Below are 27,750 nucleotides of genomic sequence, written 5' to 3' on the forward strand. Positions count from 1 at the left end.
ACTCAGTAGAATTTCTGGTGTATTTTTGTTGAATGACAACATTGTCTAACTGAATTAATGCAACCTAGATTGTATAACTAAAATGGATGAGAGGGGGGGGATGGGGGGGTGGCTTGGGAGGAGGGAGGGGGGAGGGAGAAAAAGTCATTGTAAATGTGTGGAAAAGAAAAAGTGTATATCATGGCTATTGTGATTTATGGTGTGAAAAATAAAAAATTTAAAAAAAAAAAAAAACAAACTAGAGTGCATCCATCTTCTTCGGTGCTAAAAGATGACTGCATCTTGTACTAACATACAATAGTTTGCCTTGAAGCGAACTGCAAAATTGGACAGAATCCAATTTTAAACAGTGGTATGAGTGGTTTGCAGCCCAAAAGCAATGCCTTATGTAATTCCTAACAAGATCTTATCTGATAGTGATCACCTGAAACATTGTGTACAGCATTAGAAGGGTGCCAGATCTAAAAAGGCACCCTCTAGCTGGAAGCACAAGAACAGCAGCATGGGCGTTGGCTGCCAAGGAGAAGAGAGAAAAAAACTCAAGGAGTTATGCAAGATTTATCTCTGAGATGTATACAAGGACAGAGATGCAGTATGCCAAAAGGTTCAGAGCATAGTTGACCATAAGAAGAATCTGGAATGAGGTGACGATAACAGTCTATCTCAAGAGAGAGAATTTCCAAACAATGGTGCATTGCTGAAATAAATTTCACAAAGATATACCAAGGTGATCTGTACTCTGCTCTTCACAAGAGCAAAATGCTGTTCCTCACAGTAATCATATTTTATGCAGAGGTCTCAGATTGTTACGTGCGGTTTCACTCAAAAGAAAATATCCTGATGTTACAAGAACCCATTCAATATAATTGGAGTAGGGATTCATTTGTTCATGAGTAGAGTAATTTTGTGTCCTCGGGACCCTCTTAGCTGATTATTGGTATTATGAATTGAAGCCTGAAGAGCATCCTGAAGTCTGCAGTGAGAAATCTTATTTTGCTTTGTATCTGGGCAATGTCTCTGACATAAGGGCAAGCAGCAAATTTGCCACAGATGGTGAGTCAATTTGGCTGAAGGTTTTCAGGCAGGATTTGAAAATAGCCAGCCTTGGAAATCCATTGTTTTTCGGGAAGATCAAGGCAGGATATGTTGGCTAGTATCCTTGGCGGCAAGCTCTCCCAATATAATACATGTGCTTTCTGAGGTGGCGCAATGGCACAGCTAGTAGGGCTGTGCATCATAGTGTGAAGGGCCTGGGCTCATTCTGATCTCTGGTATTGTCTGTGGAGTCTGCTCATTCTCCCTGTAACCATCTGCCCATCCTAAAGATACTTAAATTGGTAGGTTAAATTACCCCACAGGTGAAGGAGAGTGATAGAATCTGAGGAGAGTTAGTGAGTGTGTGACAGGAAAGAACGGATTAAGGTAGAATTCACATTGATGGTTGGCAGGAACTGAGTTATAGGGAAAAGTTAAACAGGTTAGGATTTTATTCCCTGAAGCAGAGAAGAACAAGGGGAGATTTGATACAGATAGTTAAAACTATGAGTGGGGTAGACAAAGTAAATGTAGAATGATCAACTCTGAATTAAGTTGAAATTAGAGCATTTACTGCTTCCAGCGTGCTCCTGCTTTAAGGACAATGGATGAACCAACAGAACAACTGGAAAATAATTGAAACTGAATGCCAGGCAAGTTGACAGTTTTGAAAATGGATACTGCATGTAAATTATTAAGTATAATTTAAAATTAATATTGCTGTTTATGGCTTAAAAATTGTGTTTCAAAACTAAGGGCTTTGCTGTTGAAAGCCACGGTGCACTTTGTTCACTACGTTTTACAACATAGTGCAAGTCATGACCTTTATATTCAAGAATGTATGCCCATCTTAAACCTTTCACTGCATAAGTGCTTTTATAAAAGCCTGATAATTTGTTTTATTTATCCCAAGGCAAACTAATGTATGTTTTTAAGTACACAGAGACATAGTTTTCATTTTCCCCAGGATAAAGAATTGCATTATACATGCCTTTGCATTTAAAACAGAATCTCTGACTGAGTGAGTGTATATTTTCAAATGTTAATACAGAGCACTTGATAGAAAGCAGGCCACTTTTACTCTAAGCTACAAAGAAAATGTACTCTTTCAGCTGCATTTCGCAGCTTGATATAAACTTATTCAACAATACGTTGGTGGCATTGCATCTTCAAAGCAAACAATGAGGAAAATAGCGTTCCATGTGAAAGGAAGGGGCAAGTGGTGAAGGTGGCCTGGAACATTAATTAGATGAAAAATATTCACCTTAATCTTTCATTTATTGGAAGATATTTTGAAACGGTAAGGCATCTAAAACACAGCCATTTCAACTTCATCCAATGATGCTAGTAAACCTTTATCCCAGTTGCTTTAACAATAATACTGGACATGTAGGGATCATAATGATAAAAAAACTAAATATTTGAACTCCACCTGAATCAGTGAGTCAAAATTAGGTTGGCTGCAAAATACTGGAGATACAACCACACATATGCCCGGTTCACTTCCCACAGTCTATGGCATTTACAGAAAGAAAGGGCCTAATTTTAAAAAAAAAAGAAATATAATATATTTCAGGGAATATCATTTTAGATAACTTTGCACATAATCCATAAAATCAACTCTGAAGATAGAGTTTGTTTTCCATTAGAGCTAGCCATCTCGCACATGATCAACTTTTCTGATCTAAGCATCGTCCCAACTTCGCATTCCCATCTACCTGCAGTGACCTTTTACCCTTGCTTATCAAGTATTTGTCCACTTCTACTTCAAAAACATACAAAGATTCTGCCTTCACTGAGCATTATGAAATGGAGTTTCAAAGACTACTGATCCTACAAGAGAAATAATTTCTCCATGTTGCTTTTTTAAATGGGATACTCTTATTTTTACACATTTTAGAGGTTTAAGATTTCACTCAAGAAGAAAATTCTACACCACCAGCCTGCCAGGCCTCTCAGATTCTTTTATAGTTCAATCATTTCGTCTCTCACTCTTTTAAAATCGAGTATGTCCAAATTTCAGGGCATATGGTTCATGTGCCTTGCTGGCTCATTTTTTTAACAATTGGAATAGTCTCCACAAACACCTGGGAATTCTTTATATTTAAATTGTTGTCCAAGTTACTCTTGAATTCTATTATTCAATCTCTTTCTTGTGGTATGTTCCAGATCATAGCAAGCTGCAGCTTAAAGTGTATCTCTGCATCATTTTGGCATTTCCTTGGCAAACTACCTTCAATGTATCACAAAGCTGAAACCGTCGGCAACACTCAGCAAGTCAGGCAGCAAGGGTGGAAAAAGTTTTCCATTTTTTATCAAGAGTCTTTGGCCTGAAACATTCACTCAGGTTCTCTTCCCAAAGGTGTTCCCTCACCTGTTGTATTTTTCGGCCATTTTCTGCTTCTATTTCAGATTTCCAGCCTCTGCCCTTTTTGTTCATTTTCATATTAATGACAATTTATTATTTAGAGAGGCAGCACGATGACAGTTCCATCCGGCCCACGGTGACAGGACCACCTGCCCCTAGCCACCTAAATACACGAATGAGCCTGATTAATCTTCTAAACTGTACGTCTTTGGAATGTGGGAAGAAACCAGACCTCTCAGAGGAAACATACATGGAAATGGGGAGAATGTACAAATTCTTAGGGACAGCAGTAAATTCAATTATGGGTCGATGGTGTGATAATAGCATTGCACTAGCTGTGACATTAACCATGCCACCCTTAACTCTTTTCTGGCTTTTGGAATAAATTTATTCTTATTTATCTGATCAGCATAATTTTGATTTTTGAACAACTTGATTACATCTGTCCTGGCCTTCTCTGCTGTAAGGTGGTTTGAAGGGTCGGGTTTTCACTCAGAGAATGGTAAATATCTGGAATGAACTCTCAGCCAAATAACATTATTATATATAAAAGGTGTTTGGACAGTTAATCGAATAGGAAGGGCATAATAAGATACAGGCCAAATTTGTGCAACTCAGAGATGCATCATGGTCAGTATGAATGACGTGGGCCAAAAAGCCTTGTGTTCATGTTGTACAATTCCACGGTGCAATGCGGACAAGCTCCAGAATGCCTCTCATCACTGATGCTATTTGAGTGATCCTTGCCTGGACACTTCACAAAGCTTTGTCCATCTTTATAAAGTGCAGAGCACAGAATAGAACACACCTCAACCAAGTTATTGTAAAGAATCAGCATAATATCCATATGCAATACACATAGAAGTCCAATGTCTACACCATAACTCAACCACCCAGGATCAGTGCCAAGGGCAGGTGTCATATTTGCAGGCATTGCCTGCCCCCCCCACCACCCCATCAGACCTGGTGTATTTGTAGGCTGTTATCTTTTTTTATTCTGTTCTCGTGTCCAGGTGGACATTCTCGGGGTTATCCCCTGTCAGCATCTGTGGATTCTTGCCTGGATTCCCCCTGGAGCTACCTCCTTCCTCCACCTTTTGGTGCTTGCCAATGATCCTTAATAATTTCCTGATCTGGTAACCTCAGAACAAAGCCTGGATCTTCACCGCAGCCCACGCCTGGCTAGCAATTTCTCGATGACATTGATGACCTCTCCAAGCCGCTTGGGTAATGGTGGCAGCTTGGGTTCTCTCTTGATGCTGCTGTTTGGTTCGTAGGCATGTCCAGTCATGCCCAGTGGTCAATGTGATTTGAACGAACGTCCCTGCAGGCAAGAGTTCTAGAACTGCCGACCCGTGCACTGGGACTCCAAGGCTGCAGAGCAGTGCAAGGACAGGCACTTCCTGTTTGTATACTCCTGTGGCGGGGGGAAATCTGATCGATGTTACCCATCCTCACCCACTGACTCGGTGCTCTGATAGCCTCTCTGATAGAAAGGCAAAGAACTTGTCCGGCGCAGAGGTATTGTAACCTCCCCCCCACCGCTGAGCATCAGATTGTGCCCCCCCTCCCCAATTACCCTAATGCATCCCACTGAGACCTGCTCTGGCACCGACCCTGTGACCACCTAATTTTCACATGGATGTCCAATCTCTAAATTTGTGTATTAACAGAATAATTTGTGTTTTACAGCACAATTTTTATGTCTTGTACACTGGTATTGATAAAGCCATGGTTACCTAGGCTTTATAAGCAGCCTTCTCAATTGTCCTGGGTCCTTCGAAGGTTTCTATGCACACGCCAACATCCTCTATTTTTGTGACTCTTTTAAACTTGCTGCCTAGAATTTTGAGTGCACGTCAAGGTGTACTTTGTGTCCCCAGAAACAACATTCTGATCATTGTTCTCCCACCATTGGATTGAGGGCCGCTGGCAGCCTCAGGCTTGTGGCTGTAGAACTAGTGTTGGTGATGATAGGGGACTTCAAAGGACAGAAAAATGGATGGTACAGAAGAGTGGGAACAAGAGTGAGAATCAGAAGCAGTAATGAGTATTCAATTCCTCTATTACAATGTAATACTACTGAATATAATATGAAATTGCCTTCTGTCTGCCAATAAAGCAGAGTCACCATTAGTATTGTCCACTGTCCCTTAGAGTAAGAGAAGCAAATGAAAGTCCCTTCAGGGTCACTGAGTGTTCAAAAATTTGCCTCCAGTGCTCCTGTAGCAACAAAGAATCCTGTTTGATCCATTGGCAACTCCAGTTCCAGATCCAAACTTCTAATGCAATAAGGGAGCCCTCGGCACCTATGGCCATTCAGGAACCCTTCTTGGCCTCAATTCCCTCTCAAATCCTGGCACTGAATCCTGGTTCCCAGCAGCCCGCAGCCTATGCAGGTCCCCCGACAACAAATCGTCCACAGCCTGTGTGGGTCCCTCAGCTGCTGAGCCCCTCACGATCCACTGCCATGGTCACCATCCTGCAGAGTCATCTCCTCTGCTTCTCCTTCACCACAAGGGGTGTTCCCCCTGTTTTTGGTGCCCTACAGCAGTCTGCTGCACCACCATCTAGAAGTTGCTGTATGATGCTGAACAATAAGATTATGCAATGCATTTCCAACCATACATCATTTATGGTTTATTTCATAATATTTTACATATAAAAAATGAATCCGTTCACCACATTCCATTTAAACTCCAAGTGTTCACCTTTTCAATGGTTACCTATATGCTCTAGGCTTACATTGAGAACCATCTAGTCCCATCTGCAAATTTTTAAATTATGCCCTTTCCACCTTAGACTGTCAATAATATCTTAAAATCAAACCTCATGAATATTTTATTCTACATCCCTCCAACCTAAAAGAAAACATTTTTAATAAATACATTATCTACATTAAATAACAATGTCTCCTCCTCACTGATGAACAACATGGGAACACCTAATGAAAAATACTTAGCCCACTACTCTATTCACTCTACACTATTTTGGCCAGGCACAATTACAATGCTATCCACACATTTGCCGATGACACCACGGTTGTTGGCAGAATCACAGACGGCAATGAGGAAGCATACAGGAGGGAGATAGATCAACTAGTTGAGTCGTGTCACAACAACAACCTTGCTCTCAATGTTAGCAAAAGCAAGAAAATGATTGTGGGCTTCAGGAGAAAATCAGGAGTACACAAACAAGTTCTCATCGAAGAGTCAGCAGTGGAGAGGATCAAAAACTTCAAATTCTTTGGTGTCAACATCTGCGAGGATCTATCCTGGAGCTCCATGTTGATGCAATCATGAAGAAGGCTTGCCAGCAGCTATGCTTTGTGAGGAATTTGAGGAGATTTGGATGGTCACTGAAGACTTGCAAAAACTTTGGCAGGTATGCTGTAGAGAGCATTCTGGCTGATGCATCACTGTCTGGTACAGAGGTGCCAATGCTCAGGACAAGGAAAACCCCAGAGGCTTGTTAACTCAGCCTGCGATATCACAGGCACCAATCTTTACTCCATCGAGCATATCTATTTTATTGTCATCTTTAAAGGTTCTGAGCTATATAGTTTAGAATAAAAGTATTAGATAGTTTCATTTATTTATCAACATTTATAACTACTGACATTCAAATAATTTTTAACTATATTAATTGTTCTTGAGGCCTGCTCAAATTTCAAGTGCCATGCACATACTTTATGTCATTGTTCATTCTCTGTTTAGTTCTTGCAATCATTTTTTTTCAATTCTGTAAGTTTGCAATGTAGTATTGAAGTTTTTTTTTTAATAATCAGTTGCCTATACTTATGTTCCAAGCTTTGCTTCTAAAGATATTTTCCAATTTTTTTTATTTCTTTCTCCATCTGATCTACTTCTTTCATATAGTCCTTCTTAATTTTAGTAATGAAGCTTATAATTTGCCACCCTAGATAAGCTTTCATGGCATCCCCATTACAAACTTATCATTCACCGAGTTTAGATTTGTATACCAATATAACTGAATATGCCTTCTAACAAAATCACAAAAAACTTTCCTTTTAAATAATATTGAATTCAATCTCTATCTATATGCCAATATTTCTTTGACTAGTATTATAATAGTCATTAACAAAGGTGAATGGTCTGATAATATCCTTGTTTTATATTCAACACACAGTATCCTCCATTGTATTTGTGCAGATATTAAAAATAAATCAATTCTAGAATAAGAATTGTGTCTATTTGAATAAAAAGAGTAGTCACTTTCTTTAGGGTGGACCTTTCTCCAAGCATCTATCAAATTCAAATCTCTCATAAAGAAACAGACTTGATTTTGTTGCTTTAGTTCTTACTGCTTCTCTTGTAGTTTTATCTAAAATTATGTCCAAACAAAAATTAAAATATCCTCCTATCAAAATATTATCATGGGCTTCTGCTAGATTCAAATAGGTATCTTGAATCATCTTTCATCATCTATATCTGGTGCATACAGATTAAGAAGCATCCATAATTCTGAAAAAATTTGAAAATGTACCATTACATATCTTCCATCAAGATCTGTCATGGCATTTTGCATTTTAATTGGAATACGGGGGGATTTTCTAGGTTTGCATATAGTTATATGTATTGTTATATTTTGAAACTATTTTTCTTTTTATCTGGATTGCTGGAGAAGAGGTGTGTAAGCACGCTGAGTTGAGAGTCATGGGAGGAAGATTTACATGCAGAAGCAGAAGAAAGAGTCAATCACAGCAGGATAAGTAATATAGTTGATTCATAAATTCCAGTGTTAATGGTTTAAATGGATACATGAAAAGGAAAAGAGTATTAACGTACCTCAAGAAGATGGGTGTAGATATAGTCTATTTTGCGAGAAACCCACTTAACTGAAAAAGAACATTTGAAATTAAAGAGAGATTGAATTGGATGTGTAGTAGCTTCTGCTTTTAACTGTAAGGCTAAAAAGAATATTCAAATTAAAATACATCCCACGGTACTGAAAGAAATGGCAGAAATTATAGTCAAGGCTTCGGTAATAATTACCTCAAAACTTATCAGCAAACTCCAGGACCAACTGTGTAATTGTATCTTTGATTACCTCACCTACAGATTACAATCAGTGAGATTTGGTAAGAACATATCATCCACAATCTCCATCAGTACTGGAGCACCATGGGGTTGAGATCTTAACCCCATGCTCATCTTGCTTTATACCTATGACTGTGTGGTTCAGTCATTTACAAATTCACTGATGATCCATGGTAGTGGGTTTTATAAAAAGGGTCAATGAGTCAGCGAACAGGAGGGAGATTGAAAACTTGGCTGAATGGTGCACCAACAATAACCTTGCATTCAATGTTACAAATTATTGATTGAATTTTTGAATAGATGCATTGAGTTTATTGACAATTTGATGAAATCTTTAGCAGTTACAAACTGCTGGGTTCTTGGATGTCTGTTTCCTATGTACCTCTATTGTGAAATTCAGTTGCACAAGACCCATGATATGTTGCCCTACTCAGCTGGGTTTGGAACTTTCCAATACTCACTCCTGCAGTGTGGAGGGTAGGAGTGTCAACAGTGTATTGGGAAGTATGGGTCCATCAGGCTATGTTGTGTTACAAGACTGACAAGATTCTGCAACTGGCCAATGGAAGGATTTCACTAGTTCAGTACTACATTACATTGGGAGCCAGCAACAAACCTATTACCCATCACAATTTGATCACAAATTGCTCATTTAATTATAAAGAAAACTTGTGGTCAGCAGTGAGTTTCCAGTGTTCTCTGCTAATCTCTAAAGTAATTTCAAACTAACATAGGATGCTCCTCCCAGTAGGACATTTTGTAAACTGCTTGGCAGAAATCTTGTTAACAAGATCCCATAAGTGCCTTCCATACTGTAATGCCATCATGATGGGATAAGGTTGGGTGGACCCGGGCTGAATAAAATAATCACTGCTCAGAAAAAGTTTAAAAGAACTAGAGAATTCTAACTACTTTAAAAGACTTTATACCAATTTTTAAAAATCTAAATGAATTCATTAGATATTTTTTAAATGTTGCAGATGGTTTTGATACCAAAGGCATGTCCAAAAGTCTTCACAATTGGAGTGATTCAGTGGGACTCTTCTTACTTTAGAAAGTGATGGAACTATCAGAATATGCAAAGTTAAGATCAATTGTGTCTTATTCAGATGGACCATTTGACACCAAAATATTCAGTAGGTTAGAATTTCAAATCAATACACAAAACAAGAAAAATAGTATTAAATGTTTGACAGCTAAAAGAAAAGTTGAAGGAAAATGAGCTATTAACCCTTGATCGAACTAATGGCTAAAAGTAGTATTAACAAAGCAGATAGTCAACCTGTTAAAGGGCATGGTGATATTATGGGCCAGTTCAGATGTAAATAAGAGATCTATTATCAGCGGCCACCAGAAGGTTTCTGTTTCAAAGATCAATCAATATCAATTGTGTTTAATCAAGAAATTTGCTTCAGTTAGACAGACCAGCAGACATGCCTCAACCTAAATGGAGCGGATTCTAACTGTAGACCTATCGCCTCCAACAGTCAGATGTTTAGTTTAATATGAAATGCAGACTACCTTGCAGATGTCTATTCATAATACACTTTTTTTGTTTTAATCTTTACTTGATTAAAAGATTGTAAATTAGTTTCAATAAACCTCAAATCAAACCAGCACCTGCCCCCCCTCCCTCCCTTTATTGGGTATGTTGTTATATCACTGACATTATTCTTGGCCCTATTGCTAAACCAATGGTTTTCAACTTTTTTCTTTCCACACATATACCACCTTAAGAAATCCTTTACTAATCACTGAGCACCTATGGCATACAGAATACTTAAAGTGGTATGTGAGTGGAAAGAAAAATATTGAAAACCACTGTGCCAAAAGGATGATTCTTCAGTACAGGACCACTCAGCAGCACTGGAGACCAATTGCTGACAGCAACCTTTGGGTTTAGGCACACAAGAGAATCTGGAAATAACCATCATTATGCCAGCAAATTTGCAAGTGCCTTCTGACAAAAATGAGGTCATTACTTTCAATCGAAATGCTTCTGAAGTAGGTTCTCAAAGTCTACAAAGCAGCGAAGAGCAAATTGGAACTCTGAAGAAGGATCACTGATTTTCTCCTGTCAGATACAAACCCATTTACTGCTGACAATTGACATGTTTGCTGCCAGAATTATTTATCAAGAGAAAAATTGCAACTCAACATACAACAATTGAAAAACATGTAAATATTCATCCAGTCATATATTTGGTTTTAGACTGTTAGCATTCAGCATAGATGTAGACCATAAGATCATAGACATGGGAGCAGAAATAGGCTATTCATTCAATCACATCTGTTCAGCCATTTTCCCGCTCAGCCCTACTGCTCAATAAGTAGACTGGGGACAAAAAGAGTATTTTCCAAATTATTTATAATTATTATAACCATTGTTAGGTATACAATGGCACCTTGTCAGTGGTTCTCAACCTTTTTCTTTCCACACTCTCTCTGCCAATAGATGCTCTGGGGTTAGTAAGGAATTGCTTAAGCTTGTACGTGGGAGGAAAGAAAACCACTGTTTTAATTGTACCTAATTGACTCATTATGTGCACTGCTACATATCTCAAAGAAAATGACAATTTTTCTCAAGCAAAATATTTCAGTAACAAATTGGGTCTAGAGAAGAGATTTTCAACCTTCCCACCCCACTCATATATCACCTTAAGCAATCCCTTACTAATCACAGAGCACTGATGGCATAGGGATTACTTAAAGTGGTATGTGAATGCTTTATATGTATCCTTAACTGAGGTATTGGACATAACCCCTAAAGATCCTGACATTTTTCATTCTGTGAGCTTTGGTGAGCAACTGAATGAGATGAAGTGCTGTTTCATGAATAAAATATATTGAATACAGTACATGACCACACAAAAAAAGGCAGCTATCATTTTAACTTTATAGAAAAGCTTTAACACTCGTCATCTGAAATTAAAATCTTACCACAACCCTAACCCTAAAATGGAGATTAGTGACTTTAAAGAATAGCAAAGTATAAGCTTGCATTTTATTCTGTGCTGTTTTTATTCCAGACACATAATCTATCATAACAGCTATGTAATGGTGTGCCTATTTTTAAAAATGTTTTAGCAAAGTGTAAGGTTATTCAAAGGGGAATTCCACATTCATCAATTCCCATCTCTGCAGAAATATTACTTCTCTGCTCTGCAAAACAAGTAACAATTTAATGTATTAATATGCTAACATGATATAACTGGAATTCATATCAGGAACATTTAAATGGGGTTTTCAATCTCATCCAGGGGCTGTGGTAAGTAAAAATTAGAGACTGCATCATTCCTGGAAGTTGGTGGTAATTGGATTTTCCACCTGTATTCACCGGCAGTAGATGGGAAAAGGGAGCAAGAGAAAGGGGTACAAATTCTGAAATAACTTGAGACAGAGCTAGTCTGCAAATTAAGGCTCACAGCTGAACGTGGTTATAAATATTTTAGAAAATAAACTTGGTGCCAGTGAAAACAATGCACTCACAACATCTGGTGACTTTCCTCAGACTACATCCTGCTGCACGCACGCATTTAAAAGCCAAATACCTGAATTAATTCGTATTTTTCATGTTTTTAAATCATGCCTTTTGTATTGCAATTTTCCAGTTGATAAATAAGTCTGGTCTTACTGGGGAGGCAAACGCATCAATCAATCAGCAATGAACAAGCTTGTATCTGACAGGAGAAAATCAGTGATCCTTCTTCAGGGTTCCAGTTTGCTTTTAAATGGACTGGAAATTATGTCAACCCTCTCCTGAAGCACTGGGATTGGGATTATCCTTGATTAGGAGGGGTTAAAATGATGATTTGAACATATGGTGAGAGATATAATCCTGACCAGTGACATTGTCACCTCTTAAATTATGATACCAGTGCCTTTGTCATTTAGAAGTGACCTTATTCCCTCTATCAAAAAAGCAAAATAACAGAGAAGCGATAAACTGAAATAAAATAGAAAATGCCGTGGAAGATTATTGATCTCAAGTATGAATTCCTTTCCTCCCTCCACAGACTGAATCTCTCAAGCATTTTCCATTTGTATGCTTTATTCTCACCATACCATGTTTTCAATGCTGAATGCAGGAAATGCAAGAGCTGATTTGGAAAACCTGCAAATATGGAACAGAGGAAAAGAAAACTGCCTTTGCACTGCAAACAATATTTACCAGACATTGCCCCATTTCCTTTGTTACCAAAAAGGAGCAAAGATTTATTAACATTTGACCCAGCATTTTCTACCCTTTGAGGAAACAAGTTCTAGATTTACATTGCCCTTTGTGTGAAAAAGTGCTTGTTCATTTCACTCCTAAATTACCATGCTTTTCAATTCTGAGATAATGCTCCCTTATTTTGGATTTTCCCAGAAGAAGATTGGTATAGAAAGGAACTTGCTGGTCAGTAAGGACAGGGTGGGCAGCATGACGTTCTTTTGTGCTGAATGATTTGATGAAACTGGACAACAAATTTTTTCAAAAGGTTTGCTTCCTAAAAAAAATTTGGGGATTATGATGGACAACTTCAAGTTGAACACAAAGATAATTTCAGATTTGTTGTATCATGTAGGAAGTTGGAGAAGCATTAAATTAACTTTTATTGAATTTAGCATGTTTCATCATAAAATAATGCCGACACAATGCATTAGTTCAACTGACCTAAAAAATGTTGTGCCATTGATTTTCATTGTACTCAGCATCTGATGCCTCTCATGTCAGTGTCCATCAATAGTCAGCCAGCTTTGATAGATTCCAGTTGCCCTGATACTGCTTTTCCACAGTTGCAATGTCCTGGTGAAACCTTTCACTGACTGCACCAAGATCACCAAGGAAGAAGTCGAAGTACAAATGCACAAAATGAATGCTTGAAGTAGACTTAAAATATGACAGGAAATCACAAAAGTAGGTTATATCTAAAAAGTGGTACATGATAGGAAATTTGAAGGTGATTTTCATGATCACTGGCCCAAAATATATAAAATAAACACAAAAATGTTCACGAAGCAAAATCTCCATTGTCCAATGTTATTTTACTTCATTTCCTCTGTAAGTACTGTCACATTCCTCTAATGTTTTAAATATCATGATTAACTCACCTGAAACCATCTGAATTTAAATCAATGCAAGCTTCCTTCATGACATTTGTTTTCATTATGAAATGCTTTTAACCTTTGGGTACAGGTCAACGGGATTAGGACACAATAATAGTCGTCATGCACCAGATGGGCAGAAGGGTCTGTTTCTGTGCTATAGTGTTTGTGTTTTCTTGGGCAGGAATGCATTTCCACACACTAACAAAAGTACTGGTGGCCACAAACTAAAACATTGATATATTAATATATTGATATATTAATGTTCCATCTATCATTCCCCTCCCACCTTATCTGCTTTCATTACCCTCCTTCCGACAACCCTTACAGGCCAGCAGCTATGTCATCTGTGTTCCTGCTAGCATTCCTGTGATACAGTTAGTGAAAAAGTTAAGAGCAATTATGAAAGGTGTTCAAATATTTGTACAGATAAAATGAAACAATTTCAAGTGGCAAAAGGGGAATTAGCCAAAAGGACACAAATGTAATGTATAGGCTGTGAGGTGATGAATAATATATCTTTAACGGAGTGATTTGCTGTGATCCATACAGCATCTAAAAGGACAGGGGATGCACAATCCAATTCCTTTTAGAAAGTAACTATTGATATGTATTTGAATGAATAAAAAAAGAAATGCAGGGCTATTGGACAAAGCCAGTTAGTGCAGTTAAAACCAAAAAATATCTTCAAGTGATAAGGTTGCACTGTAGAAGAGAATGGAAACAAAGTAAGGGAACAATAAATAAGTCTATGGTGCGCTGTTAGTCAGAATCAGACACACACAAGGTAAAGACTGTACAACAGGCTTTAATCCACAAAGACTTCCACAGAGCCAGGCTGGTTGTGGCTGCAGCAACTCTGAGTGAGGCCTCGGGAGGCTTGCGCAGCCTTATATCCCGGAGGGTGATTGACATCCGACCAGGTGGTGCTTGATCCCTTCAGGCCGACTGATTGGCAGCCGACCAGGTGTTGTCCTGTCCCCTTACTCTCCTGCAGGTAGAGAGGTTTCCCCCTGCAGTAGGCCAGTGGTGTACCACCACAATGTCCAGAGGAAAGACATTACCAGATCTTCAAACGGAGTGCAGTGATAATGACCTTCAACCTCAAGGATGAGTCCAGAAAAGTTGTAATGTATTGAATCAAATGATTTTACAGTGTGCTTCATTAGAGTAGGAGGTAGATATTGCACATTTGGAATAACTGTGGCAGCAAATTAAACTGAAGTCATGCTTGTGGATTAACCACTTAGTCAACCAATGTATGGTTACCTGAGTGTATAGGGGACTGCAATATGAAGGTAGAGTAAAAAAAAAATACATGGAAGAATTGCAAGGTAACTGCAGCCCCAGTTGTTGGAAAGTCAAAAGGATGGAAGAACTGTAACTTGTAGCTGGAGGTTTGTAGAATGATTGGTCCCTTCTATCTCATCCATTTTCAAAGGATTATTTCAGTTATTTCCATCACTCCAGAGTGATCTCTCCACACTGCAGATCTTCTTTCCTTTGCACATTTTCCCTTGGAAAAAATAATCTTTCTCTTTCCATACCCATTAACTTCTCTGTTGAAAGAAGCTCACTTTGAACTAGAGTAACAGCACTTTGTTTTTCAATTAAGAATTACATGGCCTTCTAGACCCAGCCTTAGGTGATAAACAATGTTCCTTTTTTAATATAACTATTTCTAATAGTGAAGGCACACCAATGCTGCAATCTGAAGCTAAAATGTAATGTGTTGGAGGAACTCTCGATGAAGGGCTTTGACCCAAAATGTCGATCATTCCTTTTCTCCCACTGATACTGATCAACCTGCTGAGTTCCTTGAGCAGATTATGTTTTCAGTATTGTTTAGTTTTGCTCTATAGATCTTCTCTTGACCCAACTTTTGATTATTTATAAGCCCGTTACCTGCCGCTATTGTCTTGTACTTATCACAGAAGTTCCCCTTTGTTCATTCTTCTCTCTGCCACCACCAACCACATGCAACACTTGCCTTTGCACTTCTTTAAAGTTTATTATACCCTTAACAAAGTTCTAATGAAGCATGATTCACCTGAAACATTTACACTGCTTCTCATGCTGGAAATTCTTCCCAGCCTAAAGAGAATTTCCTGCATTTTCATTTTTTCTTTCAGATTTCAGGTTCCTTCTGTTTTCCATTTGCTGATTCAATGCCTTGGGCACCTACAAGTGGCTTCAACCTTTCAGCCTGATTTGACATTATTTTACCATTGTTCAGATAAGTAAAAATCTTACCCATCATGCACTATTGCACTAGAAATAACTCTATCTGTACATTATCAATTTCAATTTTATTCATCATTTGATTGTACAGGACAACCAGTCCAAATAGAATTGACCAATCCTCTGTGTAAAACATTGCAAATACACATATTGTCAAGTCAGGTCAAGTAAAGTCAAGCTTATTGTCATCTGATTGTACAGGTACAACCTAATAAAACAGCATTCTCCAGTCCTCAGTGCAAAACACCAGACATAACACACATACAGACAAACAATACATATACAGGACAAGTATTCATCAATACAAATAAAGAAAGATATTTTTTTTCATGAATATGAAATTCTTGGATGGTGTGAGCATGTCCTTTGGTCGTTCAGCATTCTCACTGCCCGCTATACAGACATAAAGCACATAGAAACAAAATTATACAAATGCTCAATAAATAAGGAGGAAAAACCCAACACCCAACCCCAACCAACCAATTTTCCCCTGCAGCCGCTGCAACCGTGTCTGCCTGTCCCGCATCGGACTTGTCAGCCACAAACGAGCCTGCAGCTGACGTGGACTTTTACCCCCTCCATAAATCTTCGTCCGCGAAGCCAAGCCAAAGATATATACAAATATTAAAATAAATAATATTATTGTCAAACAAATAGTAGAGTCATGGAGAGTTTGTATAAGCAGTTCATCAGCCATTCAGCAGTCCCACTGCTCGTGGGAAGAAGCTGTTTCTCGGCCTGCTGTTCCTGGCTCTGATACTCATTTCTCTTTTTCAATTGGAGTAGCTAGAAGATGCTGCATGTGGGGTGGTAGGAGTCCTCACTGATTTTGTGAGCCCTCTTTAGACAACAATCCTGGTAAATCACAAATATGAGGGGTGGGAGGAAGACCCCATTGATCCTTTCTGCCGCTCTTATGGTCCTGTGGATTGACCTTTGATTTGATGCTCAACAGAAACTGTTCCACACTGTGATGCAACCTGCCAGGATACTTTCGATAAAACTCCTTTAGAAAGTTGACAGGATGGTGGCCTTTCCCTCCTCGGTCTTCTCAGCAAGTGCAGTCACTTTGTGCATTCTTGATAAGTGAGGAGATGCTGTGTGTCCAGGATAGGTCACCTAAGTGGATTCCGAAGACCTTGGTACTTTATACTCTCTCCACTACTCAGCTATCCTTATGTACATGACAGTACACCCTCATACATTAATTCAGCCAAGAACTCAGGAGAATAAGTCCAAAGTATTGGCACTATTTTTACCATAAAAGCTTTTGTCACAGCATTAAAGATATGGGTTTCTTGTTTGTTGGAAGTTCACGCTTCTGCCTGAGAGAGATTGGATGTTAATGGGGAAACTTTGATGTGATCCTCACACATTAAGCAATAATGAGGGGATTGGATGTAATATCTCCAAATTTGCAGATGACACTAAGCTAGGAGGGGTTGTGTGCATGGAAGAGGGGGTCAGGAAGCTCCAGTGTGATTTGGATAAATTGAGGGACTGGGCAGATACATGGCAAATGCACTACAATGTGTATAAATGTGAGGTTATCCACTAATACAAACCGGAGGGCAGATTACTATTTGAATGGCAATAGATTAAGAGATGGGGAAGTGCAGAGAGACCTAGGGGTACTTGTACACCAGTCTCTGAAGGCGAGCATGCAGGTACAGCAGGCAGTTAAAAAGGCAAATGGTATGTTGGCCTTCATATCAAGAGGGTTTGAGTATCGGAACAAGGATACCTTACTGCAGCTGTATAGGGCCTTGGTGAGACCCCACCTGGAGTATTGTGTGCAGTTTTGGTCACCTTATCTAAGGAAGGATGTTCTTGCAATGGAGGGAGTGCAGAGGCGATTCACCAGGCTGATACCTGGAATGGCAGGAATCACTTAGGAGGAAAGATTGCACAAATTGGGATTGAACTCGCTGGAGTTTAGAAGATTGAGAGGGGATCTCATAGAGACATATAAAATTCTGGCAGGACTGGACAGAATGGATGAAGATGGGATGTTTCCAATGATGGGAAAATCCAGAACCCGGGGCCATGGTTTGAGGATAATAGGCAAACCATTTAGGACCGAGATGAGGAGGAATTTCTTTACCCAGAGGGTGGTGAATCTGTGGAATTCATTGCCACAGAGGGCAGTAGAGGCAGGTTCATTAAATATATTTAAGAGGGAATTAGATATATTTCTTCAATATAAGGGTATTAAAGGTTACGGAGAGAAGGCGGGGACGGGGTACTGAACTTTAAGATCAGCCATGATCTCGTTGAATGGCGGAGCAGGCTCGAAGGGTCGAATGACCTACTCCTGCTCCTATCTTCTATGTTTCTATGTTTCTATGTAACCAAGAGTTTTGTACTTATGAGGTAAAAAAATTATCCCGAACAAGTGAGCCATTTGCTCTTCGAAACAAGAAGGAAGACTGTTTTTGATGCTGATTTAGACCAAGGAAATTAAATATGTTTTACAGTCCAATGCATTATCCAGCCTTTCAAACAGCAAATGTTACCGATTTCATACTTGGCAAAAGGAGGACAGATATGCAACCAGGGAAACAGTCTGTGGAAAATTAGAAGAGGACACATTAGGAGATGGAATGATTCTGATTTTGTAAATATAAAATATACTCTGTCTTTCTTCTTCAATCAGAATCTGTTTTATGCATGTTTGTCATTAGTGTGCACCGCAGGTTTAAGATGCATGTGTATGGCATGACTCTTTTTGAATTGCATTTTTCCTGGCACATGAACTTTTTTGAATTATCCTTATGTCATTGTTGACTGAACATAGAGGGCAAGTTACAATAAGAAGGTCACCCTTGATGTTTCCTGAATAAAATATATTTACTGCCCAGCTTCATAAACAGAATTTGTTATGCTTATTTTATATTTTTTGCAATCAGTCCTGTACTATTATTTTAAACTTTACTGAAAAACCTTTACATATTAAAGAAACTTGAATGTTCAAGTTAAAATAAGAATGGTAATGCAATAACTTGCTTCACATGGAACACTATGAAATATCAATGCAAATTGATAATAGGATGAACTAACCATAACATGACAATTTCAAACATATTTTTTTATTTTTTTTCAGTGATAAATATAGTTCTGACACTGCTGGATCATTTTAGAAAGTAATTTAACACAAGATTAATTCTGCTTGGTGCATGACAACTGGGCAGAATTAGGTTTATGAGAAAAGTCTAGAATAAATTGGATTGAAAGAAGTACTGTGACCTTACATTAGCTTTTTAGCTGATTCACCTCCTTGAAAACACAAGAGAACATTTACACTTGCAATGGCTTTTTTGTTATTTATTTAACTTAATACTGACTTTTACTTTGAGCTACTTCTGTTGAGCTTTGGGAAACAAAAACAATTTAATTGTTGGTTCATTGCTACTTAAGATGTGTCATCCAACCGTCTGCACATTTGTTGGTTCCACTGTTCAAGTAAATTAAATCTGTCAAATAAGACTTCAGTCTGCAGTGAAATGTTGCTTATGTCCATCAGTCCATATAGGTCACTAGTCTAGCCCTAGAAGGTTTTTAATGACTGTAAAATGGTCAAAAGCCCATTTGTTGTAAATACCTGTCATTTGAAGCAATGAACAACATTTAAATGCCTAGCTCTTCTGTGAGGATTGTAAGGGATTATCCATGACTTGATAGAGCTCACTGATCATAATATAGGATATCCCAGTTAAGGTTAAAAGCTCACCGGTAACAGGTGCTTGTCGAAGATATTTTATAGTTATGGAATATGGCAAAAAATGCAATTTCAAAACTGTTCAATTGTCTGGTCATTGATACCACATTTCAAAATATGCTATCAATGATCAGACAATCTTTCACAATATTTGTTCAAAATGTTTAATTTCTGTATATTCTTTGAAATATGATCATTCAAAAGGAAAGGAATTGATGCAGGCCAGGAAAGACACTGTTTGTCATTCCACAGAAAGCTTTCACCTTTCACTTGCCAGCTCATACCTAACCACTCCGCACCACCTAACTACTGGCTATCTCCCCTTTACACTCTCAGTCTTGACGCAGAGTCACAGCCCCAAATGTTGACTAACTTTTTCCCTATACAAATACTACCTGACCCTCCAGCTGTTTGCTTTTTGCTCCAGATTCATTTTCCCATGCTAGAAAATTATTTTTATATGAACTCTTTATTAGCAAAGAAAACCACAACACTCATATCCACACTGCAAAATAAAAATTGTGTACTCACTCCAGAAAAGCTATATTCAGTACATTATGACTTTTTCACTAAAAATGCCATGAAAAAGAAAATCTTTGCAGAGGCTATTATTGCAAGTTATCAAAATGTGTAAAATTTAATTTTCAAAACAGTGTATTAGATTTAATCCTATTATTAATACAAGCATGCTAGTATAGCAACATAATGACTCCTTTTATTTTAGATCCTTTGACTCAAATAAATGAGACCCCAGGGTTCAATTCTTGCCCAATGCTTCCTTCCATCAGTTGGCCCTCTAGTGTTCAATTAACAATACTCTTAAATTGAGAACAATAGCAGATAATCCCATCCATATATCATCAAAGTTACCAATGTTGACCAACTTGCCAATGTATTCACAGGTATATTCAATATCTCACACCAGCAGGGCATGGTACCCACCTGTTTCAAACAGGCGTCAATCATACCAGTGCCCGAGTAGAGTGTAATCACTTGCCTTAATGACTATCAACCAGTAGCACTTATATCAATAGTGAAGGTAAACAAACTACTGTGCAATACAGAGAGATTCAATAAATCAATAAAGTGCCCAAGTGGGGGGTGTGGCCATGCAAAGGATCTGAGCAGACCTGTATTGAAAGAGCTCTCCATAAAAGGAATTAAAAAGATGGTTTGAAAGCTTAATAATCAGAATTTCGTCATCAAAAAAGGATAAAACTAGTTCTAATTTACCAAGGTAACAAAAAACAAAAACTGAAGAAGCAAAAGCTCAGCAAGGAACAAGTGAAAGCCCAATGAGGAGCAGCACAGGAGAGACCTTGGGACTGGCTGAGCCCAACAGAGCTGAGGGGTCGGCCGAAGATATAGCCAACATCCTGATTAAGATGGAAACTTTGGGCACTCATTGAATCAGTGATAAGAGACTTATGGGAAATGATATTGGAAATTAAAGAAATCATGGACGATTTAATGGAACAAATGACTCAAGTAGAGGCTGAGCTGGATAAAACAAAAGACAAGCTAAAGGCTCTAGAAGAAAAGGCAAAAACATGGTACACAGACAGAAAAGAAATGATGGACAAATTCTATCATATTGAAAATTTCAGCAGACACAACAATGTAAGAAACATTGGACTGAGAAAAGGAATCGAGGGGAAAGATCCGATGAGCTTCTTTGAAACATGCTGGGACAAAACAAGTTAAATGCAAAGCTGCAAATTGAAAGGGCTCACCAGACCCTTGGACCCAGAAGAAACAGCAATCAATGATCATGACCAGTCGTGGTAAGAGTTTTAAGTTACAGGGAATGAGATGTGATCTTGGGAACAGCGTATGAATATTCAAAAATAACAATGGCCCATTAGTGGTGAACAGTGAAAAAGTAATGCTTTTTTGATTAGTCTTGCCTTGGCCAAACAAAGAAAAGAATTTAATAAGGTAAAGAGACAACTACTGTGATCCTAAAACTTAATATATTCAATGATTTACCCAACGACATTCAGGGTCGATGTCCTGGAAGGTAATTGGAGAATTTTCAAGATAAATAAGAATTGGAAGAGTTTTTTCGAAAGTTGTTAAGCGATTTGAGTTGCTAAATAAGAAGGTCATAAAAACTACTTTGGAGCAGGATTAACTGAAGGATGTATCTTTTTTTTGTTTTGTAGTACTGAGCTGTCTTGTTTTTGGTGTTAAAAGAAAAATCAAATATTTATGGAGAACTCTGGAAAGAAAGAAAGGTGGTGTGGAAAGTGGTAGGGTGGAGACCCTGATTCAAGGGGTAAAATGGCACCGGGAGAGGAGCAGTATTAAAAGAAGACACTGAAAGGAGGGGTTCTTCTTCTTCAGAAGGTTCTGCAGGCTTTTCTCATGGGCTTCTGGGTTCTGGGGAGGGAGTGAGGGAGTGAGGGAGTGAGGGAGTGAGGGAGTGAGTGAGGGAGGGAGGGAGGGAGGGAGGGAGTGAGTGCGTGCGTGCGTGCGTGCGTGCGTGCGTGCGTGCGTGCGTGCGTGCGTGCGTGCGTGCGTGCGTGCATGCGTGCGTGCGTGCGTGCGTGCGTGCGTGCGTGCTTCTTAAAGGCAAAATATGTATGTTTCTTAAAATGGAAATGTTCCTTAAAAGGTAAATGTAACTATTTTATTTAAAAAGATTGGAAAGATATTATTTGTACACAATATTTGTTAGAAAAATGGTATGGATAAAACAATTAAGTTTATTAGTCTTTATACCAACGGGTTAAAGAAATTAAAAGCTGATATAATCTTTCTGCAGGAAATGCATCTTACCAAATTGGAACATGATAAATTAAAAAGAGGATAGGTAGGGCAAATAATATCATCTTTCTTTGGTTTAAAGGCAAGAGGAGTAACAATTCTAATTAATAAAAATACACTAGTAATAAAAATAAAAGATACATCGAATGACCAAGCTGGAATGTATGCAATGGCACATGGTAAGATTTATGGAGAAACATAGATATTTATGAATATTTATGCCATGAATTAAAGCCTTTATGAAGGATAACTTCTTAAAAACAGCAAAGGGAAGACAAAATATATTGGTTGGAGGAGATTTTAATTTTTGCTTGGACCCATTACTATATAAATTTGCAGGAACAGTAATGAGGGCGAAAGCGGCAAAAACCACAATTTCGTATTTGAAGGATTTAAACCTTATAGAGAGATGGAGGTTATTAAATGCCACAGAGAGAGACTACTCCTTTTACTCAAGGGACATCACAGGCAAAACCTTTCCCTCCATTGAGAACTTCTTCATGAAGATGGAGAGCAGTAGCAATGATCAAAGATTGACACCACCCAGCACATGTTCTGTTCTCACTGCTGCCATCAGGAAAGAGGTATAGGTGCCACAAGACGCACACCACCAGGTTCGGGAACAGCTGCTACCCCTCCACCATCAGACTCCTCAACAACAAGCTCAATCAGGGACTCATTCAAGGACTCTTACTTGTGCACTTTATTGATTTTTTAAATTCACTCTATAGGGCACAGTCAGTTTGTTTATATTCATTATCTGTTTACAGTGTTTTATTTGTTTACATGTATACGCTGTGTACAGTTTTTTTTGCACTACCAATAAATAGTAATTCTGCCGCGCCTGCAGGAAGAAGAATCTTTGGGTTGTATATGATGTAATGTATGTACTCTGACAATAAATATGAAGTCTGAATCTGAAAAACTTCAACAATCTCAAGCTTCAGACTCTTAGTTTAACAAAGGAGTCGATTCTAGTGCTTTTAGTCTACCCATATGTGATTTTTCCCAGCTTTCTGCAAAGTCAACTCCATCCAAATTGTGTTCTGAGTTCAATGGGTGTGGTTACTTTTTTGAAAGCAACTCCTTAAACTATGGCATGTTCCAGTGAGAAAGCAAAGCATAATCGACAACTTTCCTCCAAGGCTCACACCTTACCAACATGAATATTGCTATGAACTAACCAACCCCCATAATTACTATCACAGGAATAGCAATGAAAGATTTGCCGAACAGTGGTAACTTCAAAATAATCATTTTTATTCAACTATTAACCATTATTTCTGTGCTGTTGTATCTCGTAAGCTTTTAAATCAATTTGACCTGTACTTTTTCCACTGGCAAAGTTTTTAAACTTTAAATCGGTTTGCCCAACACTCTCATTGGCATCCTCAAACTTAATTGGATACTTTACTGCAGAGATGACCTTATCTTCAGAAACAAAAGATTTAAATTCCTTCCTAATTTTACCAACAAATTCCTTTTTACCTCCCTATATTTCACGTCTTTTAATACAAGCTTCTTGCGCTACTTGCTCTTTCTCTTCCAGAAGAAACAATTAGCTACCACATGTCCAGCTTTCTTACAATAATTTGCAAAATGGACCCGAAAGTTTCCCACACTTATATCCTACCTTATTTTGGTGCTTCATGTTCTCCTTTTGAAAAGGTATTTTCTGTTTTTTTTTGTTTCTTTGTTGTCACAGGTATTTAACAATTCTCTCCATGTTCTTCACCACATCGATTATAGCTCTTTAAGAAAAGTGCACTTTATAGCTTCCTCAAGGAGTTCATGCTGAGAAATAAATATTCCAAGAAAGAATTGTTAAAATTTCTATTAAATTATCTTCATGGTTTGCTGTTCAATTGACCAGGAACCAGATTCTCCCTGATTTCAATGATGCAACTCAAAGAGAAATTGAGTTTTGACATAAACTTTTTATGACTATTATTCAGGAATTAACCTTCATTATTTTCATTGAGGTGTGACTGAATGATTCGTTCCAAATCTTGAAATAATAGTAGCTGAGGAACATCTCTGACCCTGAAAAATTTATTTATGTCTCGTCCTTTCCTGGATTTCTTTGGGGAAAAAAACATTATTGATATCCAATGCAATAGATCATTTCTATTTTTTATAACTTATTTGTTATGTTTTAGCATCTATATTAATCTTTTTGCATTGTATTGTTTGAATTGGCTGGTCATTGATGGGCAGCACGGTTCGCACATCAGTTAACAATTAGCACAATGCACTTACAGCGCTAGCAACCCAGGTTTGAATCCAGTGTTGTTGGTAAGGGGTCTGTACATTCTCCTTGTGTCCGCATGGGTTTACACTGGGTGCTCCGGTTTCCGTGCACTCTTCAAAAATGTACGTGGGTTGTAGGTTAAATGGCGTATTTGGGCAGCATGGGTTTGTGGGCCAGAAGGGCCCGTTACCGTGCTATAGTCTGTATGCATGTACTGTATTATTTCTGTCTAATTCAAGAAGCAATCACAAGGATTCAGTTTAATAATTCCAGATATATTCATTTTCAATGTATTTTTATGACAGGAAATGTAATTCAATGCACAACTCAAACAGCTTTTACTGCAAATTGCAGCAAACCAGTCATATGCAGTTCAGTACTTTCGTTTAACTGCATTTTATAAATCATAATATAGTTCTGATTTTTTTTCAAATTGATTAAGTTTTTTCTTAAATCAAAAACTGAACAGTGCCAAACCTTTCCTTTTACTACCTCGGGTTGAGTCTGCATTTATTCTATATAAGAGTAATAAGATGTTATAAGAGTAGATTCATTCAAGCTGAACCATTCTTAATCAAAACCATGAAGATGTCCTTCAAGCGATCAGCTTCCTGCATTAAAACGAAATGAAACTGCAGAGAGAATTGTTGAGTACTTCAATTTGGTTTCCCTTAGTGGCACTATCCAAGATGACTCCAGTTTTGTTTCAGACGGATTATAAACATATATTCTATCAATCACAAAATGTTATAATCGTTCAGAATGTCAAAGGACAAATTTCAGCTTTTTCTTGTATAATGCTGCACTGTGGGCCTCAAGCCAATCTCATTTTATGTATCCATTATAAAAGCATGAGAGTGGATTTAAAAATAATCTGATATGAACCCACATACTTTTATGCTCAACAAAATTAGACAAAGTGGCAAAAGTTTCAGGGACCCTCAATGAATAACAGCAAATGATCAGAAATCAGAATAGAATTTCCATCAGAACAAAATATAAGCAATGTTGAGAAGATACACTATTGCAATTTACACAGTACCAACATTCATTGGCCCCAAGCTCTAAAAGAATGATAGACAATATTTTAAAATAAAAAGTGACATCTGACAGCATTATTTCTGAATCAATCAGAGATAGAAGTAATGTTTTTATGCATATATTCTGTAGGATGTAATTATTATTTGATTTTTTTGAGCTTATCATATTTCAGTCTACGTTAGCAGTTTTAATTGCATCAAGTTATCCAGGGTAAAATGCTGTCAATTAATGGTTATATTTAAAGAAGGACACTGCTAGGATCCAGCAGGTGTTCTTCCTAACTATTAAAACTCCAGCTTGTTGGAAGGTGATGGGAGATCAGTGGATTAATTCCTCATCAAATTAAAGTGTCCTTTTGATTGATGTTGGGTAGATGCAAATGAAGTAACCCACATATGATATTCTAATCGAGAAAGAATCAGAGAAAAGGAAGGAAATTGGGATAAACAAAAAGCCTGGCCTTTTTTTTTAATGCATTGATTGTGCAGCTTTTTTGAAAATAAATAAAGCTCTTCTTCCTGCTGCAAATGGTGAGTTTTAACCCTGCATGAGGTTGCATTGGGTTCAGAAGCACATTTGCAGTGAAGCAGTGGTATGAATCAGCAGCATGATGACTGACCAACCTTTCTGTCACTGCCATTTCCCCTCCAACTACAGCCACTGCAAATTTAGAGTTATTTACTGGTCCAGGGTGATATTAGAATCCCTGCAAGACGTCCAAGAGAAACAGGGTGCTTACAAAATGAGTCCAGATAGATTCAGCAAGGGTCACAGTTCAAACGATTCCAAGGGGCTTCAGTCATTCAGCTCAACCTGAGAGATGAAAGATTATTCAGGTTGGTGGGCCACAATGCATTGGTGAGAAAATGATGTACAACAACAATGTCTTCAAGCATTAGCCTCACTTCAGACCCAGGGATTCCACTTTGTTTTGGTAAGTACAGGTGCTCCTCAACTTACAAAGGGGTAATGTTCTGGCAAACTCATCATAAGTCAAAAAAGAATAATGCACCTAACATTTTTTATAATTAAATTTTGAATACCTTTATTCCACCCTGAAAAAAAAATTATTAACTTGCACAGCTGAAAGCACACTGGGCATGAAGAAAGTTTGAAGCATTGAAATAAAAATAATTTGTTGGATGGTGGGGATGCTAAAGAGTAGCGTACCATGTATCGCAAGCACAGGAACACACCGGAATTCAAAAGTGAAAGTACGTATTCGAATCACTGTAACTCAGACCATTGTAAGTAAGGTAGCACAAGTATCAAACTTGTAAATCCTGGGCTTTGTATGATTTTCAGTATGCATTTTTTTAAAAAAAACAAACATCTCAACTCCAGCACTTGTTTTTATTAAACCTTTTAGAGGTAAATTTTATGAAGAAACCCCCACGTTTCATTTTAGCTCCAGCCCAAATAAAACAGTGGAAGGGTATAACTCCTTCCTTTGATGTAAGAATTTCATGAGCACTGAGATAAGATAGAAAATGCTGGAAACCTTCAAACTATCTTGACATAAGGTCCTCAACCTCAAAAGATCGTCATGCTAAAGTGAAAAAAAAATGCTCGAGAAACTCAGAAGGTCAAACAATGTACTTTATGTATCAAAGATAAAGATATATTACCAATGTTTTGGGCTTGAGCCCTTCCTCAAGATAACTTCATCAAGGTGTTTTTACTTCATCTTGGTGTTGGCAGACTTTCGTGTTTGACTAAGATCATCGTATTTCTTTTCCCACAGTTGCTGCCTGACCAGCTGAGTGTTTCCAGTATTTTCTGTTTTACTTCTGCTTTCACTTTACTGGATTATTATTTTACATTTTCATTGTGGGTGCTAGCTTTGTTCAATGCACTTCAAACTGTGTTTTTAAGTACAAAAACAAATTTATGACGTAATCTCTGACATTATTGCATATTGTATAGTTTGGCAACTATTCATTTTGCTCATTGAGTGATGATAAAATGGACTTCATAACGTCAAATGCAGGAAAATGGGACTAGCCTAGTTTGCCAACTTAGTTGGTGTGGATAAGTTGAGCCGAAGAGCTTGCTTCATGCTTATGACTTAAGGAAGTTGAAATGAGTGGTTGAGGCAATTAGCCTTTGAAGGAGCTGGATAAATGCACATGGGAGAAAGTAAATGCACTGTATGTTCATCTGGAAAAATCAAATAAGG

The 27,750-nt window shown here is 38.0% G+C and overlaps 1 long non-coding RNA gene across 1 annotated transcript in view; it reads right to left on the reverse strand.

Moving 5' to 3' along the window:
• Positions 1-27,750, reverse strand: part of LOC138742509 (uncharacterized) — a 312,120-nt gene that overhangs the window by 238,816 nt on the left and 45,554 nt on the right. The window contains exon 3 of the long non-coding RNA XR_011344228.1: positions 23,913-24,073. This is a non-coding gene — a long non-coding RNA (uncharacterized lncRNA). The remainder of the gene's footprint in view (positions 1-23,912; positions 24,074-27,750) is intronic.

This window comes from Narcine bancroftii, chromosome 9, assembly GCF_036971445.1.
Source record: "Narcine bancroftii isolate sNarBan1 chromosome 9, sNarBan1.hap1, whole genome shotgun sequence".
Lineage (NCBI taxonomy): Eukaryota > Metazoa > Chordata > Chondrichthyes > Torpediniformes > Narcinidae > Narcine > Narcine bancroftii.